At 43.2% G+C, this 9,333-nt stretch overlaps 1 long non-coding RNA gene across 1 annotated transcript; it reads right to left on the bottom strand.

Annotated features, from left to right (window-relative positions):
* Positions 1–205: 205 nt before the first annotated feature.
* LOC140216573 (uncharacterized) lies at positions 206–5,508 on the bottom strand. Its single transcript, XR_011893197.1, has 2 exons — positions 5,416–5,508; positions 206–5,352 (listed from the first exon to the last, which is right to left on the bottom strand). It is a non-coding gene; the product is annotated as an uncharacterized lncRNA (long non-coding RNA).
* Positions 5,509–9,333: the final 3,825 nt, after the last annotated feature.

Here is a 9,333-nt window from a genome sequence, read left to right as displayed (position 1 = left end):
AAATGGGATCCTGCCGTGGTTGTATTTTGAATGGTATGTGTGTCGTGTATATGTGTGTGTGTGTGTGCACACGCACACACATCTTCAAGCAGTGATAGTGGAATGCATTCAAGCACACAACCAATGTCATATACCCACTGGTCGGGTGCTTCAATGCATTTCACTGTCGCCACTCTGCTGCAAATAAACATGGGTCCACACCACATTCAATATACAGTAAATTTTTTATTGTCACTTTATGTTATAAAGTCCACAAAGCACACATGAATACTGTTCATAGCAACAAATATACATGCTGATAAAAAGAAAACTTCCAGATCTCGATATTATGACTGAAGGTAGGGCAGCATGAAGACATAAAGAACAAAAATAGAAACTCCTTTCAGCATGTTAAACAGAGTCTAATAAATGTGGGAAAGACAATACAACTAAATGAGGTCTCATGTGATCATACTTATTTTACTTTTTCGTACTGTCAAACCTTACAAGGATTCATTATAGGCACATGCTTTAGAATAACGAACTCACAAGCAGGAATGAATGTGTGGCCAGTGGCGTACCAACTATTTCTCAAGTGGGGGGGGGGGGACTGCAAATGATCTGATCTCTCTCTAATATATATATATATATATATATTACTATCACTATAAGTGAAAGAGCCTAGAAATGCATCTGTCAGTTATACTTATTTTTAACAGACAGACCTATTTATCAATCGCACGTGGTGAATCATGGGGGCCAAAAAATTATTTAATTTTGCATTTATTTCTTGCCACTATGTAATTTCAATATGATACATGGACAAAAGTCAATGAGTGCCTCACAGAGGTCCCAGATCCTGCCCAGTAGCAGCAGTGCAGCGCACATAAAAAATGCGCATTCGCTACAATTTTAATAATTACAGAATTGTATTTGATGTTTAAGTCTACAACATAAATGTATCGCTAGTTTACATAACAGTGTTGTCGAGGTTATAGGCAATGAAGTACTATCAACATAACTTACTTGCAATATTCACAACAACAAACGGCAGCAGATGTGTGCGACCTTTGGAGAATTACAACCCAATTTCCAGCGAAGCTGCTTCTTTCAAACAGTTGCAATAAAAGTTTCAATTTCTTTTGACTATATTGCATACTTTAAATAGTTGCCTGTATACATATGACTGTTCTGTTTGAAACCTTGCCCACAAGTAATGCTTTGAGCACTTCTTCCTGGGAATTTTTAAAATGCCAGTAATTCATCGGCACACAGGTTACTTCGTCATAACATCCACCATGGTGTCCTACCTTCCTCCTTGCCCCCCGCCACCCCATTTCAATTTCCGCTAGATTTGATATCAGTTGAATTCACAGTTCTTCCAGGGCAGCGGGATGATTTCTCTGTTCGCAAGACACATTCATAAAACTCTGGACCACTTGCATGCGTAATTTACTGCAAATGCCATAATTAGTCCCCTGTCTTTGAAGTTTACCTACATATTGCCTTAATTTTCGCCAATTATAAACAAAATGTCTTGTTTAATTCATCGAGGAAATCGCTTTAACCCAGTTGGAACATGTTATGACGCCTGAAAATAAGGAAACAAATTTCCTATTTTTTCCGATCAGTAATTATTTGCAACGCTTCTAACTAGACCAAGAACGCAAAAATTTTGTCACACATTGCAGTTACCATGGCCCCATGCGCTTTCCACAAAATATAAACCCGTTGTAAGGTATAGCTATGTCGGGACACTGGGAAACATAGCTGATAGCAGCCATATCACACACTAACACTTGAATAAGAATTTTTTTTTTTTTTTACAAAGGCTGTGTTTGATCCAGCCATACTTCGCACAGTTTCCAGTGCATACCACCATTCCTTGCTCAATTTGGTCTTGGCGGCTTTTATAGTTCTGCCAGGGCAGCGGGCTCAATTCTCTCCAGCTCGTCAGGCACGCTCATAACACTCTAGAGTACTTGCATACGTAATTTATTGCGAAAGCCCATGTATTAACCTGTACCCATTAACTTATCTTTGCAGTCACCAAACAAAACGAACCTGTCTCTTTTATTTCAGTGAGGGTACCAGGTGAAACTAATTTATTACGCATGAAAATGTAAAAAAAAAAAAAGAGAGAGGCATCAATAATTATTCTTAACGCTTCTAAATAAGCCAGAAACGTTAACACTCATAATGCTGCCTATTCCTTCAAAGTATAATATATGTGAAACGCAGAGTTCTCTAAGGACATGGGGAAACCTAGCTAATAGCAGCAGCATGATACTTTCAAACACTTGCTTATAATTTTTTAATGCTGTATTTGATCAACACATATTTACCATCGCACATGAACTTGGCGGATTGTTCCCTTTATGTTCACATAATTTGACCTCAGTTGTAGTTGTAAATATGTCAGCGCAGCTGTCTAAGTTTTACAAAGCTCGTAAAACAGACTAATAAACGCTATGGAGCATTTGTATGTGTATTATACTGGAAAATGCACATTTAACCCACCCACTTAGAACATTGGCCATACCATGCCCATAATTTCCCCTCGATGTAAACAAGACGCCTTGTTTAGCTCACCATGGACACCAGAGAAACAAACTACGAATCTCGTATGATGAACGAAAACACATGGGAAAATGGGGATTTAGTAATCATCTGCAACACTTCCATTTAAAGCAGGAAAGTGAAAGGTCCACAACACATTACGTTAAAATTCCCTCTTTTTTCATGGAATGTCAACCGTCTTGTGCTGTTGTTTTAGAAGACTGGGAAACATTTATATTAGCGGCAGTATGACACTCTGGAACGCTTCAATGAGCAACTTCCTACAAAGGCTGTAATGAACCTACACAGAATAAACATATATCGCTCGTCACTCAGAACAATGCTTCGTACTTCGAATAAATATAAACACCGTGCCCTGCATATTTTACTGAGGATACCGGGGGAAAACAACTAAATGCCGTGTATAATGTATAAGAATTGGGAGAAGGCGACTGTCATTAACTGTTTTCAGAACACATAAGCAACCTAGACAGTGCGAATTTTCAGTACACGTCACAAAAATGTGGCCCTTATTTTTTGAAAGACGGAATATCTGCTGTTCTTATCTCCTGCCGGGAAACAAGTAATAGTGTAGCCCTTATTTAAATATAGCCTAAAAATCAAATCGTCAAAGTCAGAAGTGACACATTCCTTTAGAAAAATTTCAAGTGAGTGTTCTATTGGTATTGAAATGGCTCTGCATGTTTGACCACAGTCATTTTCACTAGCATATCTACGACAAATCGTGATTACATGATGAATATAGACAGTTATACCTGTAAGAGGTTTGATTAGATTGTTGATGTACAGCCAGCACCCAGCGTATTCACCCCATAGCAGTGTGCACCGCTCGTGTTGTCATTGCAGACTTTCTATACGCCGTCATGGACGAGACATTGTCAACGTCGACCACCTCAAGACCTACTATGACCCACTCATAGTGACAAGCTGTTAGGTCGCTGAGTGGCTCCCTTTTCAATCCCGGGGGTAATTGCAGAGAAGGATTGAAACGGTATAGTGGGTCGTCCTCTTCAGCGCTTTTGCTCGTAAATGCCACTTGCGCTCGGCGTTTGTGCTCTGCCTCGACTGTCGCCGCTGCGCTGCTTCTAGTGCAATCAAACACCTTAACAATGTTAAGATACCAAGACTGCAATGCTACGTAGGCTATCTCTAGACAGAGATTAAATAGCTCCAGCATTTGATACACCAACGATTCATGCCGCAAGGCACACCAGTCGTTGGAAGGCACACCAGTTGTAATGCTTTATCCGGACCTCCCTCTCGCCCACAGGTTAAATGTACCTAGCTGATTGCGTTTTCGAATACGGAAATAGCGGTCCCAAAAACCTGGCCATGATTCAAGTTGTGCAAGCTGACATTTGAGCGCCAGGCGTTCTCCGCAACGCGAGTGTGTGGGGCCAACCCCGCGCGTCGTCCGCTATAGGGTGTCCCAAGAAGGCACAAAAGTCAATCCTCGCTGTCCACGCAGGGGATACGCAGTAAAGAAAAGCATTACTTATGTGGTCACTCTATTAATAAAGAAAATTAAGCTTCTGCTGTAGTTTTGCTCAACTTTCCAGCGTGCAGCCGAAAGTGCCAGCTTTCGATAGTGAGGGGGCAAGTGCCCCCCTTGGCTCCCCCCCCTCGTAGATATGCTTATGCGTGTGGCGAAAACCACAAAAAGACAGCACAATGTATAGTGAAAGTGTAAGCACCAAGGCTAACCTAATACAGTACAGTATGAGACCAGGCTAGACAAAAGACTGCAAAAACGAGACAAAGACAAACAATGCCTTCACCTCACGTTCTTTGCCGTCCTTTGTCTTGTTTTGCGTTGATTAATGATTACAACGAAGGCGCCAAATAAAACAACGGACGATGGAAGGCGACACGGAACCACCACGTAGCGCCTATGTGGGTGTCCCGTGTCGCCTTCCTTAGTCCGTTGTTTTATTTGGCGCCTTCGTTGTAATCATGTATAACCAACTCGCCCACCAGCACGTGCTCAGCGTTGATTAAACAAGATTAGTTAATACAGACATAACAGTCTACACAGAATAATGTAAGATAACATTAAAACACAATAATGCACACGTCAGATATAGAATGCATCTTGAAAGACATGAAAAACAAAATGTGACGCACCTGGCAAACTCATCGTGATGGAAAGATTTAACACAGAAAGCACTGCCATTTTTGTCAGTTCGAGGAATTTATGTATTGTTGAACAATAATTAAAATGTATCATGCATACAATGAGCATTTTTTTAAACTCAGAAGCTTAGTAAGGAAATAATTAAGTGCATGACACTTGAACCTGCGAAAATCTAGAGCTTTGGCTACAAGAACCATATAGCGTGACAGCCATTACACATATTCATAATTCGATGCGGAAATGTTCACCACAAATGTATTTTAATAACAGTATAGCCAGTACTTGCACTTAGCGACCATAGAATGGCGAATTATCTTTACCTCTCTAAACATAAATCCATTCAATTTCATGCTATAAAGATCTTTCATACCCCCTGCGCTAGAGAGTGGTTACATCATTTTGACTCTGAGCCCGAGTCGCGTTGTGTAAGGTAGCCTCTGTAAATCGGCAAACGACGCAAGGCACATAAACGTTCACGCGGAGAGGACAATACATGTTAACGCATGTGTGCGGCGTACATGCACCACTGCACCGTTCTGGACTTGCGATGTCTCGTGCCACTGACTGCTGGCTGCAGACTCGAGATCCTTAGTCCTCAAATATGGCCTTCGTTTGCAGTGACGCTTTCTTTCGCCCTTCACTTAAGGGCTTGATGGCACCTGTGAACAAAACATGTTCCGATACTCTAATAGCTCAAATAGAGATAGATGTAGCTGTCATACCTCAATAACTAAGCAGGTGACCTCGGGTAGGCTGTAAAGACTGCAAAAGAAACCAACCGTTGAAAGAACCCAACCGCGCTCCGCCGCCATTAAAACGACGTAACGAAGGCTATAGCTTGGATTGGATGGGATTGCAGCAGGCCACTGTCGTCGAACAGCATGTGTTGCCGAGGCTTTCTGACACATCAACGCGCACGTAAAAAGTTATTATATGTAAAATTAGGCAGTAAAGTAACTACTTGTTTTGGTAATAAGCGGTATTCGAAAACTAAACGTCTATGCTGTATTTACGGCTACTGAAATGGCTTCTGCTGAAGTTAAACAACAGCATAGCCTTAGAGATTGCCTACCACTACATGGCGTCTATGATGTGTTTTTTGCTTCCGTAATCGTTCATACCACCGTTTATAGAAGCTTTATACTAAACGGTGGTTCATGCAGCCAAAAAGAAAAAAAAGAAAGGCCTAGCTTTTGAGATTTGTTACGTTTTAACTGTCGTCTTAAGTTGCAAGGATGCGTCAGCTACTTGTTTTGCAATGCAAAAATAACTCGGATTATCTGTTCAATAGAATGCGGAAGCATGAAAATTTAAAATGAATTACGAACCTTTAGAATTCCCAACTATACTTTTCGTATTAGGACATTGATCAATGCCCTAACTTGTGTAGGCATGCCCATTTACGTACAGCCAGAGGAAGTTCAAAAGAGAATGTCCCCCCACACATCAGAACAGGCTATGGACATTTCTTGTACGTCCTATGGATGTCCGCGAGGGATATTTCGGTGGATGGACATTCAGACTTATGGCGGACGCCCCCATAATACAGTGAGCTAGAAGATTCTAGTACACTGTACCCAAACGTCGCACGAATATTCATGGTTGCTTGGGTGCATATCTGTCGTCTTGAGTTGCAAGAACGTGTCGGCTACTAGTTCTGCCTTGAAAAATAACCCATATTATGTGTTCAATAGAGTGCAGAAACATGAAGATGTAAAATGAATTACGAAGCTTTATAATTTCCAACTATATATATATATATATATATATATTAGAACATTGATCTATGTCCTAACTTATGTCCTAGGCATGACCATTTATGTACAGTGATGGGACGTTCAAAACATGATGTCCCCTAGACATCCGAACGGGATATGGACATTCGGACTTGTGACGGAAGTCCAAAGGATATCCGCGGTTACTTTGACCAATCCACGATGGCTTTGACCCGCCACGATGGCTTAGCGGCTATGGTGTTGCGCTGCTAAGCGCGAGGTGCGGGATCGAATCCCGGCCGCGGCGGCCGCATTTCGATGGAGGCCAAATGCAAGAACGCCTGTGTCCCGTGCATTCCTGGTGGTCAAAATTAATCTGGAGTTCCCAACTACGGCGTCCCTAACGGTGCGCCTCATAATCAAATCGTGGTTTTGGCACGTAGCCACAACAAAATTTTAAGTGAAAAGGTCGAGGCAATTGAGCCAAAAAAAACCTCAAATGATGTGGGTGGCAAAACTCTGGCATCGACACGTTAGGGGGAGAGAGGGGCTCAGCCCCCGACGGAAAACTCCATAGGGGGCTTGGGCCCCGGAGCTTATGGGGCTTCAGCCCCCCGCCCCTCCGAAATTTTTTCGTGCTGTCCATGCCCCGCCGACCAAAGCAACCCCCGGCGCCGGAAATCATTCTGGATTTTGTCTAGAATGTCCTTTTCACGCTCGAAAAGACATTTCACCGCAAACATTGCGAACTCGGGCTGGATTTCGCGGCAACGTCCATGCACCAGGAGTCACATAACACAGAGATTCCCATCCGAGCACAAAGTTTCAAGGGCGTTTTGATGGCGAGCGGGCTCGTCGGGGCATATCGCGGAGGCCGCGGAATCTACGGAGCGCATGGATGTCAATTCTGAAACTTCATGGGTATACAGTTCTCATAAACTTTTGATGTGAAAGGTGCATTGACATTTCCAAAGTTGGGCTTTAGATATTCAATTGCGGAACTTTGTGGGTTTAATGTTGTTATAAACATTTGACAGCAAAGTTTCATTGACTTTTCTAAAATCTTACATCGGAACATGCAACGAGACAAGGCAAATCAGCCCACTATCAGACAAGTTGACAAAGCACGCAGCGAGGTTCGATGAGACAAAACTTTGTGGTGGTTCATTTGTGCCGTCATGTCCCGTAATAAAATATATTTTTTCTTTCACCTACGCCAAAGCATCCACGTCAAGACACTAAAGCCAGCCAAGGTAACTACATTCTTAGTTATTTTTTCTACTTTGGCTTTTATTTGCGAGGACACATTGAGCTTCTTCATTTTTTTTTTTTTTTTTCTCGCAACCCTACCCGCGGGCTGCCAGAGCCAGCCAGAGCGCATGCGTTTTTCTGGTGTTGCCCCGACCACCGCGCGGCGCACTTGGGTGCGCGTTCGGTTTTCTCTGGCCGAGTGAATTTTCGCCTTCCAGAGTTTTGGACGCTTTCTGGCTAGCAGACTAGAAAAAGAAACAATGGTCGCTCGCCGCCATCACTGTGGGGACTCGACGGATTGTACTGCGTTCGCTTGAGCGCAACCTCTCCGGAAAGTCTTGTCTCGCCGGTGTAGGATACCGAGAAGTATGCATATGGGCTCTCGGTGGACCAAGCATTTCACGTTTTCTTCGATATTCCCAAGGTAGCCACATTAGGTGCACAAAGTAGGCATTCGATTGTGGCCAACATACTATGCGTTTGTTCATTTCGGTGGCCCCGCCCCTCAAAAGGAAGAAAAAAACACATTGTTGCGGCGCAGCGAATTGTCGCATGGTGAAAGTTCGATTTTGTTACTTCTTCTTTTGCGGAAAGTAATGGGCCACGGGACGCTTCAGTTGCCGGATACTCTTATATTATTGCGATAGCACTTATATGGACAATCCAGGCGCATTCCTGCCGTCGCCGTCGCCCTCATGTTTCGGATAAAGTCCAACGGTGATAACATCGTGACATCGCGCCACATGGTGTATCTGCGAGGGAAAGAGTGGGGGGGGGGGTGGAATGGGTGAGCCGACGATGTTGGCTCACTCTTATGTGCTCAAAAGAGAAAAGCGGGGAGCAAGCGCGCCGCCTTCCGTCGCGCGCTATACATCGGGGGAAGTGGAAGTAGGGTGGGCAGGCCTTAGGATTCTGTGATCTGTGAATCTGTGATTGCGCAACATGTTTATTTGCCTTGTTTGACACATTATAACAGCGGCTTTTTGCTTAGATACGTAGATTTATTGGATACTTATACGTATATTTAAATATCTTGTTGCGAGGCTTTGTGTATACGTGCAGTGAGATTTGTTTCCAGTGACACTTTTTTGCCCTTTATCAAGCTATATCTTCGCATTTGTATATTCCATTGTGTCTTCACATTTCTAATGTACGAGGGCGAGTCAAATGAAAGTGAGCCAACCCACCCTGCGCAATAATGATTCGGTGCATTATCTGCGAGGGATGCGCGTAGCACACAAGCATCTCTCATTTACAAAAGTGACATGCAGGTGTGCGGATAAATGTTCTTTAATGCTCTCATACACTTGGTTGAACATGGTTGTGTGACGTAATGGACGCTGCAGAAGTTGAGAAGAGTGGTGCTGTAAGGTTTTTGACAGCTGAAGGTGTTTCCTTAAAAGAAATTAGTTGCCGTAGGGCTGCCGTGTACGTTGAACATTGCATTTCATTGGCCACTGTGAAGCGTTGGAGCAAACGTTTCAACAAAGGACGTGAAAGTTGCAAAGACGATCCAAGACCGGGCCAAAGTCACCGTGCAATCACCCCCAACACAATCGCAAAGGTTGATGAGCTGATTAGACAAGAACGTATGATAAGCATCGGTAAACTGGCAGAGCGTACATCAGCCACGCTTCTGTTCACACCACAATTCATGAACATCTCGGTTATCGG

The sequence above is a fragment of the Dermacentor andersoni genome, chromosome 1, assembly GCF_023375885.2.
Source record: "Dermacentor andersoni chromosome 1, qqDerAnde1_hic_scaffold, whole genome shotgun sequence".
NCBI lineage: Eukaryota > Metazoa > Arthropoda > Arachnida > Ixodida > Ixodidae > Dermacentor > Dermacentor andersoni.
The sequence above is the reverse complement of the archived record's forward strand: the minus strand, read 5'-3'. Positions and strand labels throughout refer to the sequence as shown.